Source organism: Chiloscyllium plagiosum, unplaced genomic scaffold, assembly GCF_037043375.1.
Source record: "Chiloscyllium plagiosum isolate Xiang-an unplaced genomic scaffold, Cpla_swu_hap1 HiC_scaffold_22, whole genome shotgun sequence".
NCBI classification, from domain to species: domain Eukaryota; kingdom Metazoa; phylum Chordata; class Chondrichthyes; order Orectolobiformes; family Hemiscylliidae; genus Chiloscyllium; species Chiloscyllium plagiosum.
Window position 1 is genome coordinate 16,429,820 of NW_028270160.1, and position 26,308 is coordinate 16,456,127.

The window sequence follows — 26,308 nt, forward strand, 5'->3', positions numbered from 1 at the left end:
CCCTGGACATCACCCAACTAACCATTCCTCAATTTTAAACCTGGACTGTGATTGGAGGTAGCTCAGCTTTAGGCACAGCCCAGCAACACAGACAGTCACAAGTTTTTAAATAAGAAGGTGAAGAGGCATCGAGCATTAAATTCCCATCTTTACTGTCTAGACAGTAATCTAGCAGAGCAATTGATTACCTGTTGTTAAATTTGTTTGGTTTCCATTCAATTGATTTCACTGCTCATAGGAGAGGAGGATTTCTGTGAAGGTAGGACCACCAATACCGGTTTCCACAGCTCCATGGAAGTTTCAGAGGGTAGGCTTGTATTTTTTTTTCAAACTACTTGTTCAGAGATGTTATTGCATATATCTGGAGCAAAGTGGAATTTACACCCAGGTCTCCTGGCTCAGAGGTAGAGACACTACTACAAGACCACAAAAGCCCTTTTAAAAAGGCAGCATCTCCAACAATGCAGCGCACCCTCAGGACTACAGCAGGTTGCCTATCTTGATGTGGTATGCAAGACATAAAGTGGAACTTGAACCCAGAATCTTATGAGGTGGAGGCAAGAGTGCTGTTAACACTGATTGCTGACACCGAGAGAAGGCTTGTATTCCCTTGAATGTATAGATTATATTTAATATATTGTAATTGAGATGTTCAAGACAATCAAAAGATTTGGTTAATTACATTGAAATAAACTTTTTTTCTGGTTGGGGTGGGGGTGGAGGTACTAGCAAAAAGTGACATAGCCTTAAAATTAGAGCTACACTGTTTAGGAATTATGTCAGAAAGAGTCGTGGAAATCTGAAACCCCCTTCCCAAAATGCTGTTCATACTGGGGAAGTCTCAATAGAAAATTTCAAAACCATGCAAGGATGTTCAGCATTCTGGAACTAAGCTGAGTAAATGGAGTTTAGGTACATATTAGCCATGATTTCAATTGTCTAGAGGGTCTGAATGGCTCCTTCTGACCTTGTATTTCAGCTGAAATGCCCAAATTGGAATCAAAGTTATCATCAGCTAATCTGTGCTCAATCTGGTCTGCTTCCTTAAATTGGGAACATAGCATCAAGTGGCACCCCCTCGGGTCTGTTCCAACACTCAATGAGATCACAACCAATAACTGCCACATAACTGTCTTTGTTTGCCACCCCCTAATACCTTTTAGTTAACAAAAATCATTCCACTTCAATGTTGAAACTAAAATTGAATCAGCATTAATTGAGTTTGTGGAAGAGAGTCCAAGCACTGTGGAAATGAACAGAGATGAGAGGTAAGAGGGGACTTTAGTTCAAAAGTTGAAGATGTGCAATTAGTTGGGTGGAGCTAGGAAACAGCACAGAGCAGAAGATTGTATTAAGAGTTGTTTATAGGCCAACAAACAACAGTGATAATATAAATCACAGTAGAAATCAGGAAGTTATAAGTGCATGTAACATGGGTAATACAGCAATCATTGGAGATATGGGTTACCATAATTACTACAATACAGGTTCGGATAATTAGCATTAATGTTGTAGAGTACAATTTCTTGGAATTTAAAAGCAGGATTATTTTCTGAGTAAAATGTTGAGGATTAAACTAAAGATCAGGCTATTTTAGATTGAATACTGTGCGATGATAAAGGACTGATTGGTAGTCCTGCTGTGAAGGAGTTTTTAGAAAAAGGTCACCATAATATGATAGAATTTTATATTAAGTTTGAAAATCATGTAGTTCAATCAGAAACTAGGATCTTAAATATTAATAGAGGAAACGATGATACTATTGGGGGTGAATTGGAGAACTACACTAAAAGGTATGACAATAGAAGGCAATGGCTAACATTTAAAGATTTATTGCATAGTTTACAGCAAAATACGTTCTTTTAGCAAAAAAAACCCATCAACAGAACTGTTTCATGGCTAATAAAAGAAATCAAGGTTTGTATTAGTCAAAGGAAAAGACCCATAAAGTTGCTTAAGATATTGATAAGCTTCACAATTGAGATAATTTTAAAATCGAGCAAAGGTGATCCAAGAAAATTATTGAGAAGGAAATTGAATATGAGAGTCAACTGGAAACATAAAAGTGGACAGTAAAAGTTTCAATAGGTATATAGTAAGGAAGAAAAAATGGAAAAACAAGCGTGGATTCATGAGAAGCAGATTTTATAATGGTAAATAAGAAAATAAACATATACTACTTTTTGAGTTAGCATTTCTGGGTTCTGAGGAACCTGAAACATTAACTCTGATTTCTTTCCACAGATGTTGCCAGACCTGTTGAACTTCCTGTATTTGTTTCTTATTTCCAGCATCTGCTGTTCTTTTGGTTTTGAAGTACTTTCTGTCTTCACAGAGGAAAACACTAAAAGAATCCTAGAAATAAGGAGAATCTAGGGACTTGTGTAGACAAGGTATTGCAAGATTCGTTAAGAAAAGGGTAGTACAGAATTTTTTATTGGGACTTAAATGGCCTTAATTATCTATATCCCAGAGTGTTGAAAGTGTTGATTACAGAATCAGTGGTTGTGTTGGTAGCAATCTTTCAACATTTTATACATGTTCACATGGCCCCAGTAGCTTGAAAGGTGGTAAATGTAACCGCGCTAGTTAAGGAAGGAGAGAAGAGAGAAACTGGGGAACACCAGACCTTTGAACCTAACAACAGCTGGGGGGCAAGTACTTTAACAAAGAGTGGAATAACAGGATGCTTAGAGAATAATGGTCAGATTGGATAGAGTCAGCGAAAGGGAAAGCATGTTTAACAAACAGGTTGAGATTTACATATGAGCATATGCATAGGAGAACCAGTAGACTATAAGACAATGCCTCCTGGCATTGTTCTGTCCACCACAATACTGTGTTCTTCTTTAAAAAGTGGGCGGCACGGTGGCACAGTGGTTAGCACTGCTGCCTCACAGCGCCTGAGACCCGGGTTCAATTCCCGCCTCAGGCGACTGACTGTGTGGAGTTTGCACGTTCTCCCCGTGTCTGCGTGGGTTTCCTCCGGGTGCTCCGGTTTCCTCCCACAGTCCAAAAGATGTGCAGGGTCAGGTGAATTGGCCATGCTAAATTGCCCGTAGTGTTAGGTAAGGGGTAAATGTAGGGGTATGGGTGGGTTTCGCTTCGGCGGGTCGGTGTGGACTTGTTGGGCCGAAGGGCCTGTTTCTACACTGTAATGTAATCTAATCTAATCTAAACAACCCACTGGAATCTCTTCTAAACTGCCTCCAGCGCTTAATTAAGGAAAGCAGTCTGCACACAGTATTTAAGATTTGGTCTTACCAATGTCCTGTATTATTGAAGCATTACATCTTTACTTTTATGTTTAGTTTCTCTCATAATAAAGGACAGTATCCCATTAACCTTCTTCATTTTGTGATGCATGTGCATTCTAACTTTTTGTGACTCATGCCTGAGAGCATTTAAATCCCTCTATTCCTTGGAATTCTGTCGTTGTTCATCATTTAATTAATACTGTGATTTTCCTTGCCAAAGCGAACAACTCCACATTTTCTTGCATTTTACTTCCATCTGTCAGATTTTTGCCAACTTACTAAATCTTTCCACATCTGTCTACAAACTCTTTATGTCTTCTTCACAACGTACCTTCCTAACTATTTTTCTATCATCTGCAAATTTAGCTACCACCCTTTGCTCTCCTCATCTATGATGTCAGCATTGATCATCATTGATGTAATTTGTAAAAAGTTGAGGCTCCAGTACAGACCTCTGAGGGACTCCACTCTTTACATCCAACCAATCAAGGACCCATTTATGTAAACTTTCTGGGGGATTAAGCTGGCCAGTGAATTTTCCAAATATGTTCACATGTTAGCCCCTCACCATATTTTATTTTCCACAATAACCTTTGATGTGATAATTTACCAAGCATCTCTTGGAAATCCAAATGCAGTACATCTTCAGGATCTCCTTTATCCACAACACATATTACTCCTTCAAAGAATGCCAATAAATGGGTTAAACATGGTTTTTTAAAATCAAAATCATGGCAACTCTTTCCTGATAATATTTTCTAGGTGCACAGCTATAACCTCTTTAATGATCAGTTCTAGCCTGTCAAACTAACAGGCCTATAATTTCTTTTTTTCTGCCTCCCTCCCTTCTTGAATACAGGGGGTATCCTTGCTGCTTTCCAGACTGATGGAACCTTTCCTGACTCTAGGGAAATTTGGAAAATTAATACTAACACATCTCACATATCAGTCACAAACTCTTCTAAGACCGTAGAATGAAGACCACTTGGACCCAAAGATTTGTCAGCCCACAGTTCCATCAGTTTGCTTAGTACTGCTTCCATCATGATTGTAACTTCACTAAGTTTCTCTCTCCCTTCCACTATAGATATTACTGCAGGTAGACAATCCTTTAACCGAAACCCTCAGGACCAGCTATCTTGCAGATTTTGGAATTTTTCAGATAAAGGATCAAGTGGCATCTTCATAGTAAAATAAAAAAAAATTACCAAACAGCAGACCCGTCTGTGATTACTATGAGCACTGAGGCAGAATTAATGCCTGCCAGTGCTGGGCCACACCACTATGTCACATCTGAATGACGTGGGTCGAGTGGGTATTGGAGTTGCATTAACTGTTTGCACACCAAATCAACCTTGTTAATGAGAAAAAAACTCCAGGAACAGACTTCAGATTTCAGAGCTTTTCAGATTTTGCAATTTTGGATAAAGGATTTTCTACCTGTATAATGATTTTTGCTTCTTCTCTAAGACTGGAACAAAATATTTGTTCATTTCATCCGCCATTTGCTTTTTGTCTACTATTAACTCCCCAGTCTAACTTTCTAGGGGACTGACATTCACATTATATACTCTTTACCTTTTTAAATGCCTGTAGAAATTCTTGTTATCAATTTTTTTACATTCCTAGCTACATTCCTAGCACGCGTTAATTTCTTCACCTCGATTAGCCTTCTAATTGTTCTCCACCATTATTTATATTCTGACCAATTATCTGACCAACTATTCATCCTTGTGGAGTTGCATGTTTTCTTCTTGAGTTTGACTTCTTCCCTAAATTACTCAGTCAACCATAGATGATGTATTTTCCATTTAGAATTTTCTCATAGTAGTGGGATACATTTTCTGCATATTCTGAAATATCACTTTAAGCGTCTGTCACTGTGTCTCTTTTGAACTATCCCTTAGCAGAGATTCCAGTTCACAACAGCTAGGTCAACCTTCATGCGCATATAGTTGCCCTTATTTAGATTTAATATACTAATCTGTGACCCAATCTTCTTCCTTTCAAACTAAATGTAAAGTTCAATCATATTGTGGTCATTGCTACTTCGCAGAGCCTTTATTCTGAGGTGATTAATTAATCCTGTCACATTACACATTGCCAAGTCTAATGTGACCTGCTTTCTATTTGGTTCTAGAATGTCCTACTCTAAGAAAATATCTCAAAAGCATTCGAGATTTCTCATCAGGTGACTTCTGCCAATTGGATTTTACCAATTTATATGTAGATTAAAGTCACCCATGAGAAGATATATTTGATGGTGGGATCGTGCTGCAGATGGCAGAAATGGCAGATGATAATTCCTTGAATGCAGAGACTGGTGGGTAGAAAGTGAGGACAAGATGAACTCAATTGCTCTTGGAGAGAAGGGAAGGGATGATGGTGGAAGTGTGAAAGATGGGTCAGGTATGATTGAAGGCCCTTTTAACGCAAGAGTAGTCAGGGAATCCTTGTTTGAGGAAAAAGGAATTCATGACTGAGCAACCTGCTGTAAGGTAACATCATTAGAATAGGTGCATTGGAGAAACTGGGAAGGTGGAATGGAATCCTTGCAGGAAGCAGGATATGAGGAAGTCGTTTTGAGCTGTCTGTGAAACTTCTTGGGTTTGTAATGGATATTAGTGGACAGCCTATCCACAGAAATCGGAAAGTGAAGTCAAGAAGGGGAGGGGAAGAGTTAAAAATTAATCTGGTGAAGGTGAGGTAAAAATGGAATATGAAGCAAAACTGATTTATTTTCCCAATTCCGACTGAGCACAGAAAGCAGCATTGTGGGTGGGGGCATAAATGGAACTGGAATTACAATTCACTATTCCCACACTGACAGTGCAGCATTCCTGCAGTGATGACCATCCAACAGTGCAGCACTCCTTCAGTATTGACCTCCTACAGTTTAGCATTCCCGCAATACTAACCCTCTGGCAGTGCAGCAGTGACACTCCAACAGTGCAGTGCTCCTTCAGCACTCACATCTGACAATGCAGGACTCCCTCAACACTGTCCTTCTGACAATACAGCATTCCATCAGTACTAATCCTCTGACAGTATAGCATTTCTTAAGTAATGCACTTTGAATATCAGCCTGGAAAGTATGCTGAAACCTCTGGACTGAGACTTGAATACATACTTGCTGACTCAGAGAAGAGAGTTCCACCAGATTTGGGTGCAGGAATAACTTGCGATCCAACCTCAACTCTTTCCACCCTCTCTGGCAATCTGTTTCATGCTAGCTGCAAACAAATTGAGGCTGACAGTCAATGCTATCTCTTTTAGATGATGCATTCGCTGCTGGTACATCACAGCCTGCAGTCGCTCTTATAACGAAACTGTCACCTACTGCACACCATGCCATTGTAGGGAGTTTGTTTCTGATTAACTGTGAAGACCCTTGTAGGCAGGAATCTATTAAGTAATATCTTCAGGCTCCTGTATAGTGTGGAAAGATTTTATTGAAATAAAATATAGAAACATTTTGTCACTTGTGCTGCTGCCCGTATTAATAATTACACACCTCATGAGAATGAGTTATATTATGCTTTTAACATCAGCTTCAAATAAGGTTCATAGAATAACAAGCAGATTTCATCACTTATTACTCTGTCAGCTGCTTTTTCTTATCTTGTCATTTTGCTGTTGATAGAATTCCTTTAAAGTTTAGTGTTTCTTCTCATTCTTGATCCCCCTATCTCCCTCATGTCTCATCTTTCTCCCTTTTTCCCATTGTCTACCGGACCTCAAATTTGCCCCTAGATTTTTACTTCTTCTAGCCTGCCACTTCTATTTTTATTGCCATCTCCTCTCTGCTGTCTTCAAACTCATCTCATCCAAAAGATCTAACCATCTGCTCTCTTGACTCCCTTCTTATTGACCTCCTGGAACCACTGACGCTTCTTTCTGTTGTAGATTGATTCTGCCACTTGGTCTTTTTTTAGATTCCCTACAGTGTGGAAACAGGCCCTTCAACCCAACCAGTCCACACCGACCCTCCGAAGAGTAACTCACCCAGACCCATCTCCCTCTGAATAATGCATCTAATACTATGGGCAATTTAGCATGGCCAATTCACCTGACCTGCACATCTTTGGATTGTGGGAGGAGACCGTAGCACCTGGAGGAAACCCACGCAGACATGGGGAGAATGCGCAAACTCCCCACAGACAGTCACCCAAGGCTGTAATCGAACCTGGGACCCTGGTGCTGTGAGGCTGAAGTGCCGCCCATTTCTTCCTTCAGACGTCAACCATTGCGAAGTGAGTAACTCAGTAGCTCTTGTCTCTAATTCAGAAGGTTCTGTGCTCAAAGTATACCAGTGATTTGAGTGCATAATATAGCCTCACACATTAGTGAGATGCTGAGGAACTGCTGTGCTGTCAAGAGGTAAAATCTTGCAGCTTAGATGCTCCAATGCAAAAGGTCATATTATATTACTATCGTATTGTTGGTTGTGGGATTTGTTTTCTCAAATTGGCTGCTTTTGTCACATTATAACAGTGACAGTATTTCCAAGTATTTCATTGTCTGTGATGTGCTTAGAAAGCCTGAGATTGTGAAGGGTGTTAGAGAACTGCAATGGTTGAAGAGATTGAAGTAGGCAGCTTAGCACCACCTTCGCCAGGGCAGTTAGGGATGGGCAATAAATCTGGGCCCACTGGCAACACTCAATAATTGAGTAAGAAAAAACACAAGTCTTTCATCCAATCTAACCCTATATGGTGGTTAGTTAGCTCAGTTGATTGGATGGTTGGTTTGCAATGCAGAGTAATGCCAAACGCATGGGTTCAACTGGCTGAGGTTACCACGAAGAACTCTCCTTCTCGACCTCTTTCTTTGTTTGAGGTGTGGTGACCATCAGATTAAACCACCACCAGTTGCCTCTCTCTTTTAGAGACAGCAGCCCTATGCTCTGGGAGGACAATGGCTATTTTACCTATTCCCTTATTCCTTATAGCCATTGACATCACCCAATCCTCAGGTGGGATTATAACAGTATGAATAAAGGATCGGTTGGCTCATAGGAAGAGAGAGTTGGCTTAAATGAGTCATTTACAGGTTGCATAAATGTGACGAGTGGTGTGCTACAATTATCATTATTGAGGCCTTAGTTATTTACAATTTCTACCAATTAATTGGATGAAGGGACCAAATGTATGTTTGCTGAATTTGCTGATGATACAAAGATAGATCCAAAATCAATTGTTAAGTGGACATTAAAGTGACCGCAAAAGAATATAGATAGGTGAAGTGAGTAGGCAACTATGTTCCTGCCACTTTCCTGCCACTGCACGCAGCTCCAAGATTCATGCACTGCCATGATTTCTGGAGCCAAAGTTGATGCATTCACATGTCGATACGCATGTATGGACCCTCTGAGTGATGGAACTTGGGTGGGCAAACATTTGGTAGATGGAATGCGAGGAAGTATGAGTTTGTCCACTTCAGCAGGAAGAATAGCAAAGCACTATTTTATTTAAAAATGAAAGAGATTGTAGAATGCTGAGGTACCTAGGAATTTGGGTGTCCTGGTACTTGAATCTCAGAAAGGTAGTATGGAGGTAAAGCAAATACTTTGGAAGACAAATGGAATGTTCTTTAATGCAAGGGGCATGAAATAAACAAGTAGATATGTTTTACGACAATTGTGTAGAATGTTGATGAGATCACATCTAGAGGACTGTGTACAGATTTGGTCTCCTTATTTAAGAAGGATGTAAATATGTTCAGAGAAGGGTCCCTTGACTAATACTTGGGGTGGTAGAAAGTGAGAAGCCTCATTCCTGATGAAGGGCTTATGCTCGAAATGTCAATTCTCCTGCTCCTCAGATGCTGCCTGACCCGCTGTGCTTTTCCAGCACCGCACTCTCGAGTCTGATACTTGGGGTGGGACAATATCATAGAAAAAATATTAGGTGACCTTGCATTCATTGAAGATTAGGATGAGGTGATCTTATTGAAACATATGAGATCCTGAGGGAACTTGATAGTGAGGGTGCCAAAAGGATATCTCCCCTTATGGGAGAGACTAGAAATAGGAGACATACTTTACAAATAAGTGTTCTCTATTTAAGATGGAGATTGGAGCTACATTCCCTCTATTGTTCACTGCCAGGCGTGGACCTCTGTGGTCAGTGTGTATGCACACCAATTTAGGTGCATGGACCCTCCAAATGGTTGAACAATCATGCATTTTGAAGGGAACATTGATTAGGAAGAATTTTTTTCCCTGAGGTTTATGAGTCTTTTGGAACTCTCTTCCCCAGAGAGTACAGAGGTGGGTTCAGCGAAAACGTTTATGGCAGAGCTAGATAAATTCATGGCTTAGAAGGAAGTCAAAAATTATCAGAGTAGGTGGGAATGTGAAGTTGAGGCCTCAACCATATCAGCCGTGATTTTATTAAAAGGCAGAGCAGACTAGAGGGGCTGAATAGCACACTACAGCTCTTAATTTGTATGTCGCTGATATTTTGTACCCATTTCAGATCAACCTCTCACAGACTTTCCCCAAATGATTCTTGTGTTTCAATCCCTGCTCACTTTGTAAGTGTTCCATCTCAGGGGTGATATTCACAGGTCACGGGTGCAGCTTAGAAATAGACTTTTTTTGATGTGAAGCCAGTAATTCCTAGTGATGAATGGTCTTTGTGTTGTGCTGATAATGACAGTTTATATTGGTTGTCATTGCCACTGCACGTTTATGAATCCCTGCAGACTGATACTTCAGAAATCTGAGCTGGATTTTGTCTTTAACTGTTCCATATCAAACATGAGAAAAGTTTATTTACAACTTTATGTCTCCAATTCTAAACTTTTGTCACAGTTGTTGAGAAGATTTACAAACAGACTGGTCCGTTAACTGAGTCCATTACAATCAGGGCTTTTAACCAATGATATTGTCTGAGCTTCCTGCTGAGGTGAAAGATCAAATACATCAGTGTAGCAGTCACTCAGTACTATCTGTTCCCCAGACAGTGACGTGCTTTTGGTATCTTTCAAGCAATGACGAGCCCAGAACTTTGAACAATAGTGCAGCTATTGGAGAAGCATCTTGTAGAAATTCAACATTATTTATTTGTGTTTAGCTTCAACATTTTTATGTGTAGAAACTGAAAAATGTGATGCTGGAAAAGCGCAGCAGGTCAGGCAGCATCCAAGAAGCAGGAGAATCTACGTTTCGGGCATAAGCCCTTCTTCAGGAATGCCCGAAACGTCGATTCTCCTGCTCCTTGGATGCTGCCTGACCTGCTGTGCTTTTCCAGCAACACATTTTTCAGCTCTGATCTCCAGCATCTACAGTCCTCACTTTCTCCTATCTGTAGAAACTGTTTACTTCTGTAGCAGCTTTTTCTACTGGTCCGACTTTATAGATGGGATACGGCACAGATTCACCAGAACAATAGCTGGGTTTGCAGATTACATGATGAAGAGTGGCTAATTACATGCACTTAGATACTGAATGCAATTCTGATCATCATATTACAAAAAAAACACATTGGCGACGATTGGGGAAGATTTGCAAAATGATGCAGGAAATGTGTGGGTTTACACATCAGGATAGGATTGACAGGCAGTGTCTATTGACACTTGAAAAGGCAGGGCCGGTGGTAACTTAATAAGAGTCTAACATTATGAAGCATTTTGATCGAGTGGATGCAGAGAAAACGTTTCCACTTGTGGGGAAGAGCATAAGAAGAAACCATTATTATAAGGTATTCATGAAGGAAAGAGAATCCAATAGAAACTTCTTCACCCAACAAGTGTTAAGAATGTGGAACTTGTTGTCATGGGTACTAGTTAAAGTGAATAATATAGATGTGCCGAATCTTGTCTTTTTTGGTTAGGTCCCAGTGTGTCAAGTTTTGTTCACTGGTTTTTCACCACAAGGCCTAGCAGGTTTTCTCACCTATCTTTTCAAACTCACCTCATTAATTACCTACCCTGACTCAATACTGCATCTCTTGTCTGATTCTGGTGCCATCTTACCACCTGCCGGTCCTGGAAAACACACCACTCGCTGATTATCTGCAGAAAAACAGGTACCCCTTGCACATGTGCTATCTTTGAAAGCCTGTTGTGATTCTGGACAAGCACTGCCAGGTTAGAGTTGCCCTGTGTGGTTCCTGACATTTGCCTGGATATGGCAGACAAGGGAAAGTTGACGCTCTGCTTCAGGCAGAAACTTGAGGTCCTGATACACAGGGTGACACCAACCGGAGACTCACTCTTCCACAGGGCCAGCAGTGAAGGCCATGATACCAGACTATGCCAACCTGGTCCAAGCCTGCCACCTGGATCAGTGCTATCTCAGCCATCTGGAGTAATGCACAGCACTGTAGGAAGAAGGTCACCGGCCTTCTCCACTCCACCTGTGTTACCACCATCTTCTCTTCAATACCTCATAGTCACTCATGTATGTGACCACCTCCCATCAAGGCTAATGCTCTGCCACTATTGCCTCAACATCTTCCCCACTTGCTGTCATCCACTCTAATCCCTGACACCACTAACCCACCATGCCCTCAGTGCTGCCTACTCACTCACCCACTCAAAGCACCTCTCCACCCTGCACCAAAAGTTACCGCTGTCACACTTGCTTTCACCCCTCATTATACCTGCATCTTTCTCATTCCAAGAAGAGTCAAGTTGGGTGGTGCTCTACCCATTATTCAGCCCCTCACCCGAAGTGGATTCCAACTCTTACTACCTGAACTGGGTCCAAAGACTGACCTTGACTTATTGTGCCAGTCTCTCCTGAGCAAAAACTATTCTCCTTTGACTTGATTTGGACTTGCAGACAACTATGACAAGCTTCCAGCAGGATAGCAGTAACATGAGTCCAGTGTCTGGTTGAGAGGCAAAGCACAAAAAGGCAAATCAAGGCAATGCAGGGATTGGATGTTCTGAGTAACCTGGTGGGCTCAGAGTGTGTGAGTGTTATGTCAGAATGTGAAGACTCCAGAGACGCAGTCTGATTCAGTCCATGAGCTGGGTGCATTCCCTGAACGCACAGTGTCCTTGTTGCAGCATTACAATGAAAGTGCAGCCTGAGGTGCAGAAACAACCTGTCAGTGGATTGGGGATGTGCCATGAAGGTTCTTGGATGTCAATTGCCATGGATGTGGGGTGTGTGTGGCTGGTGACCTTCAATTGTGCCCTGAGATGTTGGTACCTGATTTCCAACATGAAGGCTGTTTGGAGCAAGAGGAAAGCTGAACACACCAGGGCACCTTCCCTAGTTTCCTTGTCACATTTTCCCAATGTACTGTATAGCATGTTTGGCAAGTTTGGTAGGATGGAGACTGAATATTAATGAAGCAAATTGTGCCATCAAGAAGGTGTTTAACAAGCATTAATTTCTATGAGTTAGCATCTTGTTGCAGTTTCGCAAGAATCTCACCACGTTATCTGTGAACAACATAAAAGATGGAGCAAGAGAGTCTTGGTGTGAAAATGGGCCTCACTGCACTTAGTGTCCAATTCTGCCATGCGTCTCACTGGAGCCAATGTTACTAAGATGCACATAAGATTCCACATGATGTATTTAAGGGGCAATTACACAAGTGTGTGTGTGTGTGTGTACGCACATCTGTGTTTGTCTAAAATTAATATGAGGAATATGCAAGAAAGCAAATGAAGTTGAGTGACAGACCAACCATTATCTCACAGAATGTTACTGTTGGCTTAAAGTGATGAATAGTCACATTCCAAATCAGAGATTCTGAGACCGAAATGTAACATTCTTCCTAATTCTCAGCAAAGCCACCTGCCTGAGATAATCTGACCTGAGGCAGAGCAGAGAAGTGAGATATGAGTCGTGAGGCACATTCATCTCTCAGGAGTAGCACCATTCTGAAGAAACACTTTACTTAGGTTGAAGCAAGGTGGGAGATTATTATCCTGGGATAACCCATGGAAAAACCAGTCTGGAGGCTACTCTTAACAAGGTTGTGGGAAACAGACTTACTGAGACTGAATGAGTGAGTTAATCTATGCGTGTAGAGTTAGGGGTGGGGGAGGGGAATGATCTATGAACACCCTTCCCTTCCCCCAATGTCCCACCTCAGGAAGGAATTGACATATTATTTCCATTGGTCTAGACTGCTGCAGCCCATTAAGCAATAATTACAGAAAGTCATGACATTCTGGCAAGTCGGAATATCAGAGAGAAGCAAAAATCAAATTAAAAGACCCTTCACCAGGCGGGAAACAGGAGCCTGCATAAGGCGGTTGATCAAACCTAGTGTCCAGTTGCCGACTCTAATTGCTCAGTCACGCTTTACACCGTGACAAGGCTTCTGAAAACTCTGAGCCACAGGTTGCCCTCCCACTCATGGGGTCTTTACAGATTGGCCAAAGCCCACAGAGACTGCAGACTGTGGGTTAGGAGCTTCTCGATCTGTGTTTAGCCTTTCTCTTTGCCCCAGCCACAGTTAGATGTTTGATCTTACTTAGCTCCACTCACAGTGTGTGGGAGAAGGGCAATGGGAGCCCAGTGGATTAGTTTCATTATTTTTTTATTTTGCAAGGGAGATTGGTGGCGAGATATAAGTGCTTTATCGGGATGAATCTAGTTCATTATCTAGTTCTGTCAGCTGTCGCTGGTCAAAGTTATTTGTACAGATTTCAAAGAACAAACAATGTACATTGGAAGAATAAGCATGCCATGACTCTTCCCAGCTGAGCCAGACATCTTGGGAGGAAATTTCAGATTTTTCTGGCCTTCAGCTGTTTCTGAGAGCACAGGTCTCAGAATGGAGACTGAGCTGTAGGCCACCTCAGTTGGTTACAATGTGGAATTTGATGTGGAGTGGTCGAGAGGAATAACACTGATGTTTCTGAAGAAACTTTAGATAATAATATACATGTGTGAAAGAGAATTGATGAGACAGATAACAATAACAAAATGAGAGGAATTCGGGTGAAAGGAATAATGTGAACATAAATATTGTGTTGAATAGTTGGACTGAAAATCCATTTTAGTAATAGAAGAAAGAGCAAAGAAAATTTACAGCCCCGGAGCAGGCCCTTTGGCCCTCCAAGCCTGAGCCGATCCAAATCCACTGAAAATCTATCGCCCAATTCCTAAGCATCTGTATCTCTCTGCTCCCCACCTACCCATGCATTTGTCCAGACACACCTTAAATTATTCTATTACCTGTCTCTACTACCTCTGCTGGCAACACGTTCCAGGCACCTACCACCCTCTGTGTAAAGTACTTGCCGCATATATCCCCCTTAAACTTTTTACCTTTCACCTTGAATGTGTGACCTCTCGTTATTGAATCCCTCACGCTGGGAAAAAGCTTATCTCTGTCTACCCTGTCTAAACGCTTCATGATTCTGTAGACCTCCATCAGGTCATCTAATGTAAGGGGTGTGGTCAGAGGAGACAAAGAGAAGCTGTTCCCAATGATGGAAAGATCAAGAAACAAAGGACATTGATTGCAGGTGATTGTGTCATTTGTCAATGTCGAGGCAGCAAGTGGTTAGGATCTGAAAAACACTTTTGGAGAGTATGGTGAACGCAGCTCACCATATGGTTTCATCATAGAAGCTCACTGGCACCTTCTCAAGGCCAACTAAGGCCTCACAAATGGATAATCGGTTGAATAGAAAGAAAAATTAAGGGGAATATAAGGGGTGTGGGGTGGATTGAGTTACTCTTGTAGCGAGAGTATGGAGACCGTAGGTACTCATACTATGATCCCATGTAATTACTAGGGGGGGCTTGCAGCCAAACCAGGCATAAAATCACTGCAAGACTTGCTGGTCTGAGGCTGGTGAATTCTTCACCAGGTCTCATTGGGTGTTTGGATACAATGTAACTTCCATGGGATCTTGAGAAATTCCAGCTGTCTCTCAGATCCCCGGATAGATGCCAAGAGCTGGAGCAAGAGTATGTTAGAGTACATCCACAAGCCAGAATTGGTATTTTACTATCAGGATGGTATGTTAAGGGGACTCTTTATGGAACTGCTATACTTTATAATGTACACAGAGACTACTAATCTCTATGCTCCCATTTAAGAAACCCTCTTTAGGATTTTGAGGAGTCAGTGTGACTAGGTGGAACTGTTGCTAGATAATCTCTGCCATTTTAACCAAGATTGTATGACCCTCCATTCATGACAGGATTCATGCACTGGTTTACAGTTCATCTGGCATCTTTAGGTGGCCCAATGAGGCAGCTATGGTCGAAACTCCAATTTTCAATTCCCGGCTACCTTTTATCAGATGTCCAGAGAATTGCAGCCCCTGCACATGTTATAGAGAATAGCAGCTCCTAAGTACACTACAGAGGATAGCAGTCCCTGTGCATATTATAGAGAATAAGCTTTAGATATTATACCAATTAGTAATTCTTATGTACATTGTATAGTATACCCAGTTCCTATGTATATTATAGAAAATAGCGACGCCTGTGTATATTATAGAGAATGGCGGCCCCTGTGTTTATTATGGAGTATAGCAGCCCCTGCATATATTATAGAGAATTTCTATTACTGTTGCTGTGACACTCCCTGGAGGGAATTCCCTAATTTGTTAATTTCAGATGGAATGTCTCAAATGAGTGAGGAGGAGTGAACTGGCTGCTCTTGCTTACTCACCTGTGCCCTTGATTGTTTGCAACAAAGGTGACTTTTTCTTGTAGGTATCTTTTTTCCAGACTCAAATGAAGTTATAATTGAAAAGGAGCTGATTTGACCAGGCTTTCTTGAATTAACGAAAATAATTTGTTTATTAATTGCTAAATGCAAGAAAAATTACTAATGGAACACCATACACATAAATTAGAAGAGGTGAGCCCAAAAAAAGTATATATTTTTTAGAAATTGACTAATTGTTCTTTTGAACAATTGTTCATGAAGAGTGGATAGTTGCATGTTGTGACCTTTGCACCAGTAGTGTTGACATTGGTAGCCAAACATTTGATTTTGAGATTCTTGGCTTAATAAGTTGATTTTACTTTTAATTCACTCCAAGGACTTTGTCATAGCTGGGTGCCCAGCATTCACTTGCCTGACCCTAGTTGCCCTTCAGAAGATGGTGTTAAGCTGCCTTCTAGAACTGCTGCAATCCATGTGCTGTAGGTTGATCCACAATGCCCTTAGGGAGAGAATTCCAGGAATTTGACCCAGAGACACTGAAGGAATGGCAATATATTTCTAAGTTAGGATAGTGAGTGGCTTGGAGGGGAACTTGAAGGTGGTAGTGTTCCCATGTATCTGCTGACCGTGTGTATCTAAATGGAAGTGGCTCTGTGCTTACAAGCTGCTGTCTAAGAATCATACGATGGAGAGAAGCAATATTGATGAAGCATCTGAAAATGGCTGCGACACTAGGACACCAGAACACTCACCTGAGAAATTCTTGCGGAGATGTGTTGAAGATGAGATGACTGAACAACCACAACCATCTTCCTATGTGCCAGGTATGACTCCAATCAAAGACATGATTGCCCTCTGATTCCAGTTTTGCTTGGCCTTCTTGATGTTACATTCGGTCAAATGTGGTCTTAATGTCAAGAGCTGTCACTGTCACCTCTCCTCTGGAATTCAGCTTTTTTGCCCATGTTTGAACCAGGACTGTAATGAGGTCAGGAGCTGAGTGGCCCTGAAGGAAGCCAAACTGGGCATCACTGAGCAGGTGCTGCTTGATAGCACTGGTGATGACATCTTCCATCACTTTACTGATGATCGAGATAGACTGATGGGGTGGTAACTGCTGGGTCGGATTCATCCTTTTTTTTGTTTACAGGACATACTTGGGCAATTTTCCTCATTGTTGAGTAGATGTAGTGTTGTAGCTGTATTGGAATAGTGGGCTAGAGGAGCGGCAAATTCTGGAAAACAAGTTTTCAGGATTATTGCTGGAATGTTGTCAGGTCCAAAGCCCACTTGCGGCATCCAGTGCCTCCAACCGTTTCTTGATATCATGTGGAGTGAATTGAATTGGCTGAAGACTGGTATCTGTGATGTTGCGAACCACTGGAGGAGGCCGAGATGGACGATTGAAGGTTGCTGTGAATGCTTCAGCTTTATCTTTTGCACAGATGTACTGGGCTCTTCCATCATTGAGGATGGGGATATTTGTAGACTCTCCTTCTACAGTGAGTTGGTTACTTGTCCACAGCATTCACGACTGGATGTGGCAGAACTGCAAAGTTGAGGTCTCATCCATTGTGGGATTGCTTAGCTCTATCTATTGCTTGCTGCTTATGCATGCTAGTCCCGTTTGGTAGCTTCACCAAGTTGACACTTCATTCGAGGTATATCTGATGGAATGACCTCCAGCACTCTCCATTGAAACCTTTTGTCCTGATTTCTTTCCTGGCTGAAAGGCAATACTGAGAATGAAAGAGTCTTTTCCCTTTGCTTTACCTGCAATGTAGGGATGTTTGTATGGCTGTTCTCAGAGCTGTGACCTTTATAGCACACTACCCCACACAATGAATATAAGGCCACTGACGCATGCAGACCAGGGTTGAAGCTCACTTTTAACCTCTATGCTGTGTATTCTTGAAAGGGAGAAAATGTAATTTTGTCTCTCTCCAAGATGGCTGTCTTCTTTTAACCATCATGTTCACAAACTGAGATGCTCCCAATAGTTTACAACTTCGGTTTGTAGTGCATTTTCTCCCTTTGAAGCTTCTTTAGCACCTTGTGGAATTCCAGAATCTCTCTTTCTCTCTCCAGTCAGCCATTGAATTTACTGACGCAGTCAATGTTTGGCTGTATGTCTTTATTTCTGAAAAAAAAAACACTTTTGCAATTAAAGTTCAATGGAGTTAGAGTGATCTGGGTTATGATCCATGCCATGGCAGTATTGTAAAGAATAGAAACCCCAGTACATATTGTAAAAAATAGCATTCCCAGTGTAAATTAAAGAGCAGAGTAGCCCATTGTATACATCTGAGAATCACAGATCTGATTGTAGAAAACATAACATAACACATCTGTGTATAATATAGAGAATAGCAGCTCCTGTGTACGTTACAGAGAATAGCAATCCCTGTACATTTTGTAGCAGATAACAACCCTTGTGAGTATTTTGGGAAAAACTGTTGCTATGTAAATTGATAGAGAATTACAGATCCCACAGAAAGAGAATGTGAGGAGAATATCAGCTCCTGTATTTGTTATAGAGACTAGCAATCCATAGACACTTGGAGTCCCTGTATTTGTTATAGGGACTAATAGTCTCAGTGTCTATTATAGAGTACAGCAGTCTCAGTGTATAGGAGGATGGTCTCTTGTGGTGCTGTGGTAGTGTCCCTACTTCTGAACTGAGTCCTGGATTCAAGTACCACAGAGGCATATAATAACATCACTTAACAGATTATTTAGAAAATATCTACACATTAGTCAAAATATACAGTGCTTTAGCGTTCTTATGGTGCAGTGGTAGTGTCCCTATATATGAGCCAGGAGGTTGAAGTCCCACCTACTCCAGAGATGGGTAACAGCATCTCTGAACAGGGTGACTAGAAAATATTTATATTAGGATGCTGTGCAGTTTTGAGCATTTGACCAAAGCATAGGTATTCTCAACCTGGGGTCCAGCGGTTAATCTAACAGCTAAGAATGAGAAAGATCAATCAGTGTCTATGGACATAACCTCTTTCACATGTAAGTTTTGTTCAACTGATAGTGCACTGAGTCCAAAAGATGTCGTTCAAGCCCTAAACCAGAACTTGAGGTTGTGGGAGGAAACTTCAGTGTAGTGTCAGCTCCAAGGTCATTGCTTTATTATAATCCTGGATGAAACATGCCAAGACAATTTAGAGGAGCAGTCTTAAAACATAATGTGACCTAGAGCTATTGAAGGATCTATTTGTAGAGATGACAAAAACTTATTTGGTGAATGTTTCTGCTCAGAGAATAACAGAAGTTGAACAAGCAATTTGACCAATCAGAGGTCAGGAAATGTGGTGGTGAGGCAGAGCTGACTGATATCAACTTGTGTTATGTGTTTGGCTGATGTTGCCAGGGACCAGGATGTTGAGGAGAAACAGGAGTGAGAAATTAGAGGGAACAGTGAGGGAACAAGAGAAGGAGCCATTGCTGTTGATTTCAGGCTACGATCAGATGAGAGCAAAACCCTATAACAGCGATCCCATCCAGCTGGAAGTTAAAAGAGAAGTGTTGAGGGAAAATTATGGTGTCAGAAAGGTCAAAGATCCAGAGTCAGGCAGTGCTTAGAGGGAGGTGATGGCAGAATGGCACTGTTACGAGACTCGATAATCCAGAACCCAAGGCTTATGGCAGGGGATAATAGTTTGCATTCCACATGGTGAAATTTGAATTCAACAAAAGAATCTAGAATTAATGGCTAAAATAATGGCAGCACATAAGTATTGCCAAACTCATCTGATTCACTAATGACGTTTATGGATGGAAATCTGCCATCCTTACATGGCATGGCCTATATGTGACTCCAGCCCCACAACAATGTGGTTATCTATCCTAGCAAGCCACTAAGTATTTCAGAAATACAGACTCATAGAGTCATAGAGATGTACAGCATGGAAACAGACCCTTCGGTCCAATCCGTCCATGCCGACCAGATATCCCAACCCAATCTAGTTCCACCTGCCAGCACCCTCCAATAATCCTCCAAACCCTTCCTATTCATATACCCATCCAAATGCCTCTAAAATGTTGCAATTGTACCAGCCTCCACAACTTCCTCCAGCAACTCATTCCATATATGTACCACCCTCTGCGTGCAAAAGTTGCCCCGTAGGTCTCTTTTATATCTTTCCCCTCTCACCCTAAACCTATGTCCTCTAGTTCTGGACTCCCCGATTCCAGGGAAAAGACTTTGCCTATTTACCCTATCCATGCCCCTAATAATTTTATAAACCTCAATAAGGTTACCCCTCAGCCTCCGACGCTCCAGGGAAAACAGCCCCAGCCTGTTCAGCCTCTCCCTATAGCTCAAATCCTCCAGCCCCGGCAACATCCTTGTAAATCTTTTCTGAACACTTTCAAGTTTTACAACATCTTTCCGATAGGAAGGAGACCAGAATTGCACGCAATATTCCAACAGTGGCCTAACCAATGTCCTGTACAGCTGCAACATGACCTCCCAACTCCTGTACTCAATACTCTGACCAATAAAAGAAAGCATAACAAACGCCTTCTTCACTACCCTATCTACCTGCGACTCCACTTTCAAGGAGCTATGAACCTGCACTCCAAGGTCTCTTTGTTCAGCAACACTCCCGAATACCTTACCATTAAGTGTATAAGTCCTGCTAAGATTTGCTTTCCCAAAATGCAGCACTGGGCATTTATCTGAATTAAACTCCATCTGCCACTTCTCAGCCCATCTGGTCAAGATCCTGTTGTAATCTGAGGTAACCCTCTTTACTGTCCACGACACCTCCAATTTTGGTGTCATCTGCAAACTTACAAACTGTACCTCTTATGCTCCCATCCAAATCATTCATGTAAATGACAAAACGTAGAGGACCCAGCACCGATCCTTGTGGCACTCCACTGGTCACAGGCCTCCAGTCTGAAAAACAACCCTCCACCACCACCCTCTGTCTTCTACCTTTGAGCTAGTTCTGTAACCAAATGGTTAGTTCTCCCTGTATTCCGTGAGATCTAACCTTGTTAATCAGTCTCCCATGGGGAACCTTGTCGAACACCTTACTGAAGTCCACATAGATCACATCTACCATCTGTCCTCATCAATCCGCTTTGTTACTTCTTCAAAAAACTCAATCAAGTTTGCGAGAAATGATTTCCCACGCACAAAGCCATGTTGACTATCCCTAATCAGTCCTTGCCTTTCCAAATACATGTACATCCTGTCCCTCAGGATGCCCTCCAACAACTTGCCCACCATCAACGTCAGGCTCACTGGTCTATAGTTCCCTGGCTTGTCCTTACCACCCTTATTAAACAGTGGCACCACATGAGCCAACCTCCAGTTTTCCGGCACGTCACCTGTGACTATCGATGATACAAATATCTCAGCAAGAGGCGCAGCAATCACTTCTCTAGCTTCCCACAGAGTTTTAGGGTACACCTGATCAGGTCCTGGGGAATTATCCACCTTTACCCGTTTCAAGACATCCAGCACTTCCTCCTCTGTAATATGGACATTTTGCAAGACGTCACCATCTAATTCCCTACAGTCTATATCTTCCATATCCTTTTCTACAGTAAATACTGATGCAAAATACTCATTTAGTATCTCCCCCATTTTCTGCGGCTCCACACAAAGGCCGCCTTGCTGATCTTTGAGGGGCCCGATTCTCTCCCTAGTTACCTTTTCGTCCTTAATATATTTGTAAAAACTCTTTGGATTCTCCTTAATTCTATTTGCCAATGCTATCTCATGTCCCCTTTTTGCCCTCCTGATTTCCTTCTTAAGTATACTCCTATTTCCTTTATACTCTTCTAAGGATTCACTCGATCTGTTCCTGTCTATACCTTACATGTGCTTCCTTCTTTTTCTTAACCAAACTCTCAATTTCTTTAGTCATCCAGCATTCCCTATATCTACCAACCTTTCCTTTCTCTCTAACAGGAATATACAGGAATACATGCTCGCCTAGATAATAGTGTCTACATCCCTTGGGTGAATTAAAAAAAACTAAATCTTAGGTAACACTCTGTAAGCCTTCAAAGTAAATGTTACAAATAATATGATAACATTTAAGGAAAAGCAGGACATTCTCCCATTGTCCTTACTATCCTGTCTAATTTGCCTTTGCTCTGTGGTGCCCATTGTTGCACTGTGCAGTTTACTTATGAATGTCCCACCATACTGTTGGAGTTGCTCATCCAGGCAACTGCAGAGTATTCCACTCCTGACTTGTACCTTGTGGGTGATGGACAGGATCTGGGGAGTTAGAAGTTGAGCCACTGTATTTATATCGCTAGACCAGTTCAGTTTCTGCCAAATGACCTCCAGGATGTTGATGGTGAGGATTCACTGATGGTGAGGATTCAGTGATGGTAATCCCATTGAAGCATGGGGAGTTAGTGAGACATTGTCCATTAGTGATAGTTATGACTTGACACTTACATGGCATACATGTTACTGATTAAATATCAGCCCAAACCTGAGTGTTGTACTGTATAGGCCTTGCTGTAAATTAGCACGGACTGCTTCAGAACCTGAAACGATACAGGTACTGAGTACTACACAATCACCAGCAAACATCCTTACTTCTGGCCTTGTGATGGGGCCATTGAAGCAGCTGAAGGTGGTTAGGCCTGGGATACTTGCCTAAGGAACCCCAGCAGTGGTTCCAGTGGCTGACATAATTGACCTCTAGTAACCGCAACAATCTTCTTTTGTGCCAGGTATGTCTCCAAACAGCAGAGAGTTTCCCCCCGATTTCCATTGACTCCAATTTTGCTGGGTCCCCTTGATGCTACACATGGTCAAACGTGGCTTTTGTGTCAAGCGCAGTCACCCTCACCTTAGCTTTTGAGTTCTGCTCTTTTGTCCACATTTGGACTATGATTATGATAAGGTAAAGGAGCTGAATGGCCCTGGTGGAAACCAAACTGAGCACTTATTTTCTTTCTCCTTTTTGGGGGAGAATGCATGTTTGGGTGTTATGATGAAGATAGGATTGGCTTTAAGACTGTGAATCCAAAGATTTTAAACTGGCTCTTTGGACTTGCTGACAAAGCACAGGTGTTGGACAGAGTAACAATGCTGCATCCTCAGAACTGCTGATACCTCCAGAGCAGAGTGGCAGGAAGTGGGAAAGACAGGGAAAATAAACAATTTGCATCAATAGACCCCAGAGGGTAATCTCTAGATACTGTCACTGATCTGAAAGCAAGACTGGAACTTACAGCAACTGGAGAGAGAGGGAATACTTCTTAGAAATTACTGCAATAAATCTGCATACATATCTATTAAAATCAGTGGGGTTATGAGGAAAAGACTGTCATGCCTGTTAAAGTGTATTTGTGTGTTAGAGGCATGCCTGAGCTGCTGTTTCTGCTCCTTGCTGTGTCAAACAGGATACAGGATTGAATTACTTCACTGCAAGACCAAGTTTGAGTGTGTGTGTGTGTGTGTATATGCATCTCTGTTTATGTGTATTTACATGACTGGACATCTTTCTTGCATGTCTATATACCTATGTATGCTTCCATGTATCTCTCTGTGTGTTTATTTCTATGTTCTCTTGTTTGTGGCTCTTTGGGCTGAATTTTCATGCCAGAGGCAAAACTGGACTTTGGGACAAATCATGGGGCCTGTTTCCACCCGTATCTTGAGATTGCCAGGAGGAAAACTTTTCTAGGAGTCCACACCCAAAGTGACCTGAAGATAGGTGACAGAAATAGAGGATTTTTTGAGTTCGGAGTGAAGGGGTCTTCATTAGGCTCCGTTTCCAAAATAATCTTTCCCCAGTGCTCCCGATGTAATCAGTAGCTCCTCTAAGTTAAATGTTCGAACCACTTTAAGCTCCCTTCTCACCCTCAACCTTGCCTCCATCCCCTTCTTATGCTGATTCTCAATCCCTACCCTTCACAACCCAACCCCTCCTACCTCATCCATTATTCCCTTTGTGATCAGAACTCACAAGCTTTATTATAATAGTTAGAACTTATTGAATAGGCCATAAAGCTCCATAAAGAAATAAACAGACTCATCAAACCATCAAACATTAGAATTAGTAAAAGGATTTGGTAGGTGGATTGGAGCCAAGAGCCCATAAAACCTTTTAAGAAAGCAAATAGACTTCAGAAATGTTATCTTAACAGAAGTCTAGACAGATATATAAAATAAATGGAAAAACAAGTTAAATATTTACACATTGTTCTCATACAATGCTACCCTCTCAATAGTGTGAAATGTGTTCATGGTTTCCACCAGGGCCATTCAGCTCCTTTACCTTATCATAATCATTTTTTACCTGAATACTTTTCTGCATTTACAATGTTGATTATTTACTTGACAGTTTGTCAGTTGGCAGTAAAAACAATCTGGCAAACATATTGCTTAATGGGTGATTACAACTTCTAATTATAACACTGTCTTAACCCAACTTACTGAACACAGATATAACCAAACTATAGCATTTCGTAATAAACTGTAAAGGAGGGCAAAACTATTTCACTTACCTTCCTAACTCTTGCTGCTTCCAATCCATGGTTCAGTGCAATCGATGTTAAAACCAGCAGGTGCCTGGGAGTATGTGTGTACACCTGTGTGTCTATGTGTGTGTGTTTGTTTGTGTGTTTGGTTGTTTGTGATTCTTTTGGTGGCGAGTTGCCTCAAAAATATTAATGGATGTGTCCAGGGGTCAATGCGTATCCCCAAACCCCACAGCAAAATAGTTGAGGGAAGAAATGGACCCAGGACCCTCAGGTCTGAGGCTCAGTTACGAGGCTCAGTTACCACTGTCTTCTGATTCCACCTTGATTTATCCTGATTAAAACCATGTGAATCCAGCATTAGTGTCAGTCTATCTGTGTAACTGAATCACTGGCACAGCTTACAATCAATACTTAAGGACTGATGTTAATACACATCACAATGTGAGTCATTGTGTTGCTCAGACGTTAGTTCTAGTGCTGTAGATTATCTCCAGCTGACATAGCAAATTCAGCTATGAGAAAGACCACTCCTGAGCCTGGCAAAATATTTACAATCAAACAACTCAGCTTGCCAGCAGGTTTCACATGTGAAAGTGTCTAAATAAAGCAAATTGCCCAGAGTCTCCTGTGTTGTTGTGGATTAATTGTGGAGCTAAAAGTAAGGGGACACTCCAACCCAAAGTTTCTGTTGGAGATTTCTCAATAATTCAGATGTTATTTATATATGTAAATAATATAAATTATTGGATTGTTCAAACTTTGACATTTTTTGTGTGAATCCTGTTGATCGTAATGAAAAGCCTTAGCAATATGTCCGTTATTCAGCAAATAACACGTTTTATATTGCAGGCAACTGTAAATATTATTTTACATAATACTGTCACGTCTCAGGGACAGTGCAAACTGTGGAATATTGTGAGACAAAACAACAGTGGTCCACAGAGCAACAGTGTGAGACAGTGAAACACTGTGAGGTAGCAGAGCAGTGTGAGACAGTGCAACAGTGGGAAGGGAGTGGGTGAGGTAAGGACTCTGACAGACAGTTGGCGTCAATGAAGGGAATGGGTGAGGTGAGGGCCCTAAACAGATGCAAACAGATCAGTGGCAGGCTTGAGTGGAACTTAGTACATAAACAAGAGTTTTTTTCTTAAGTATATATACTTAAGTAGAAGATAGGGTTAAATAGAAGCAAATGGTCCATATTCCACTTTTTTTTTCATTCATTTTTGGGCTTGTGTGTCACTGGCTGGGCCAGCATTTATTCCCAATCTCTTGTTGTTTTTGAGGAGGTGGTGATGAGCTGCCTTCTTGAACTGCGACAGTCTATGTGCTGTAGGTTGACCCGTAATGCCATTAGGGAGGAATTCCAAGATTTTGCCCCAGTGACACTGAAGGAATGGTGATACATTGCCAATTCAGAATGGCGAGTGGCTTGAAGGAGAACTTGCAAGTGGTGGTGTTCCCATGTATCTGCTCCCTTTGTCCTAGATGGTAGCAGTTGTGGGTTCAGAAGGTGCTGCCTAAGGATCTTTGGTGAATTGTGCAGTGCATCTTATAGATGGAACATGCTGTTGCTACTGAGTGTCGGTGGTGGGTGTGTACGCTTGTGGATATGGTGTCAACCAAGCAGCCTACTATGTTCTGGAGTTCTTAACTTCTTGAGTTAAGCTTTGTCTGTGGAGCTCAGGCTTGCAATTTGCACATTTTGCACAATTTGGGGGATTGTAAAATTCTCCTAGCAGTCTGGATGATCATGTGTGCATGAGGAAGTCCAGCTAGAGGAACTCAAGTGAAGAGTTTTAGAGCTTGTGCAACAGCTGAGGACATGATGGTCATTCACAAAGCTGAGATCTTCATAGCATGTTTCAGGTCCTGGCCAGCCCTTAGCTTAATGAAGTGCAGGCAGTGAGGATATGTGTGACTACCAGATAGAAGAAGGGAACCAGGAAGTTAATGAGGTAATCCTCC